Below are 2939 nucleotides of genomic sequence, written 5' to 3' on the forward strand. Positions count from 1 at the left end.
TCAAGAGTTTTTCTTCACTTTTTTGCTTACTTGACGACTCTTTTTCTTTAGAGAAAACCTATTTTAATTGTTGCCTTAAAGTGCTTTGAAAAGGTTTTTAAATAAGGCTCAAAATCCTACTCGAATTACATTTCCAAATTTTAGTCTCCATTTTGGTCATGCACCTTTCTTGCGATGTCGCGACGCCCATGCATCCATGGCCATAGTGCCCAAGGTTCTATCTTGTCTTTTCTTCCCTTTTACAATCCAACTTGTGATGCAATTTTCTTTTTCTTCCAAGTTGAGTTGGATAAAGTGATAAACATAAAAGTTGTAGACTTGTCTCTTAGCTTTCCATTGCTCAAGAATCATATCAATTGGACTTCTGGAATGAGAGTTATGCTCAAAATATTAGAAAACATCGACCTTATATGCATTATTCTTTAACAATTGAAGCCCTTTTCCTTTGTACACTTACCAAAGCAACTAAATAATAACTAAACTAAAAGCACACTATCATCAAACTAAAATAAAATAACTTAAATTAAATTAACTCGACATGATTTACTAAATTAAGACAAATAAACAAAAATACCTAATTCCTAAACTAAATATCAAGAATTTAACCAATTTAATACTTAAAATGTGTCAAAATAACTCTATAACATAGAGTTATCACACTCTTAAACTTAACATTTTGTTAGTGCTCGAACAAAAACATAAAAGCAACTTTAAACACAAGAAAACATGCAAATGATAAAAACAATTTAAATAAAAACAAACAACTAAATAGAACAACTATCTAAAGATAGGTTTCAACAAATCAATGATATCTCATAATTTCCTCAAAAGTTATCTCGAAATCTCAACTTAAGTTAAAATAGAGACATCATTCAAATTCATAATTCAATTCAAATGCAAGCTTATTCTCAATCGGATTTTTGTGTGTGCGTAATCTTTTACAAAGAATATCATGCAATTTAGATAAGTTTATGCTTATGCAAAATTTGAATTAGACAGGAATCCCATAGGTTTGCTTTTTATCTATCTCTCTCCCTCTCTCCACTAATGTAGACTAACACTTAATCAAGTATCCTTAGGACTTTATTTAGCTTGCAATGAATGGTTAAGGTCAAGGTAGGATAAAAGATATTTTTATAAAACTTAAATCACCTTAAGCACATAATTATTCTAGCACCTTTGTAGAGCTTAAATCATACTCCAAGTAACACCTTTTTTTTTTTTACTTTGAAACTTTTCTTTTGTCCAACACTTTATTCTTTTTCTTTTCTTTTTTTTTTTTCATCACAATTCTATGCCTCCAAATTTATTTCTTTTTAATATAAAAAATGGGCTAAATGCTAAGCACAATTGAATTTTTTCATCAACTCTATGTTCTTTTTATTCAACATTTAGCTCAATACATTTTTAAAAATTTTTAACATACTTAGGAATGAGGGATGCAAAATGGAAACTTATGTGTTTAACAAAAAAAAAAAAAAGGTAATATTAGGCTCAAAGGGGTATAGTAGATATAAAAATATATCAAGGTAGGCTTGAAAGGCTCAAATAGTCCAATGATGGCCTAATTCATTTCCTTAACTAAGTATTGCCTAAGATTTCACTTCAAGAGAGAATCAAATAAATTTTAGAATTCATGAAATAATCAAAATTCACATCAATATGAATCGTCTTTAAATATGCACAACAATTTTAAAAAAAAGATAAAATGCTTAATTAATGAAAATCTTATTCTAACAATGATACTTAACATCAGAATTTCACACAAACTCAAACAATATCCATATTTACCAAAAGCAAAAGACCAAAAGATAACTAAGTTCTCATCATTAGATAGGAAAATCGTTCAAAAATTAGCATAACCAACTCTAACTTAAAATTCTTAAACCAAAATATAAAGAAAAGTAAATGATAAATAACTAATAACTTAACACCTAAAAAAATAAATACAAATAAATAAATAAAAACATAACTCAATAAAAATGAAACTCTAGTTTATTAAAAAAATTCAAGCTTTCCCCCAAACTTAAATTTTACATTGTTCTCAATGTTAAAGGTTAGAAAAAAAAAGTAAAATACTCCCATGCCCTTAAGTTTTAGTAGAAATTTCAAGCGGGTCTTTTAGTTTTTGAAATGGATATTCTACCTAAAAAATGCAAGCACCATTAACAGAGATTAAGAAAAGACTAAAATACCTTTTTTTAAAAAAATTAAAAAATTATTATTATATTTTTTTAAAAAAATTTAAAAAAAAGGGAGCACCAACTAGTGAAGGTGCTCCTTGAGGGATGGGAGCATCAATGCTCCCATAGGGAGCCCGTTTGGTGCTCCCAATTTAGGGATTTTTTTAATAAATAAATAAATAAATAAAATTATATAGTAGTAATTTTAAAAATTAATCAATGATAAAATTATCGTTTTACCCTTGCCACATCATCAAATTGACGATAACATTAACAGTTGACTAATAGTTGGACTTAAGTATCTAGGGAAAAATATTTTTTTAGGACGGAGTATCCATTTTGAAAACTAATAAATGTCTGTATAATTTTGATTAAAATGTTGGTGGTGAGGGTATTTTGTTAAGTGAGGGCTAATCATGCATTAAATGCAAATAAAATGCAGTAAAAATAAATTTAAAATTAAATTATGTCTCACCTTCCTCGGATCTTTTTCATGCCAATTGAGTACAGAATCAAATTAAAAAATAAAATATATATGATCATATCAAGCTTACCTAAATAACAAAGGTTGATGAATCTTTTATTAAACCACCAAATCAGCCTTCAAAAGTTCAACCACCTCGGCTTGGTTGGTGCAAACCAAAACTGTCCAAAGAATCCTTGTGCAGCCTCTAATGGTGATCCATACTAATGAATTAGAAAATTCTTCTTTAAGGATTGGGAGTGTTATGCCTGACAATGTGCTAGCAAAGATGA

This window comes from Theobroma umbraticum, unplaced genomic scaffold, assembly GCF_002168275.2.
Source record: "Theobroma umbraticum cultivar Fairchild unplaced genomic scaffold, ASM216827v3 scaffold_95.0, whole genome shotgun sequence".
NCBI classification, from domain to species: Eukaryota; Viridiplantae; Streptophyta; class Magnoliopsida; order Malvales; family Malvaceae; genus Theobroma; species Theobroma umbraticum.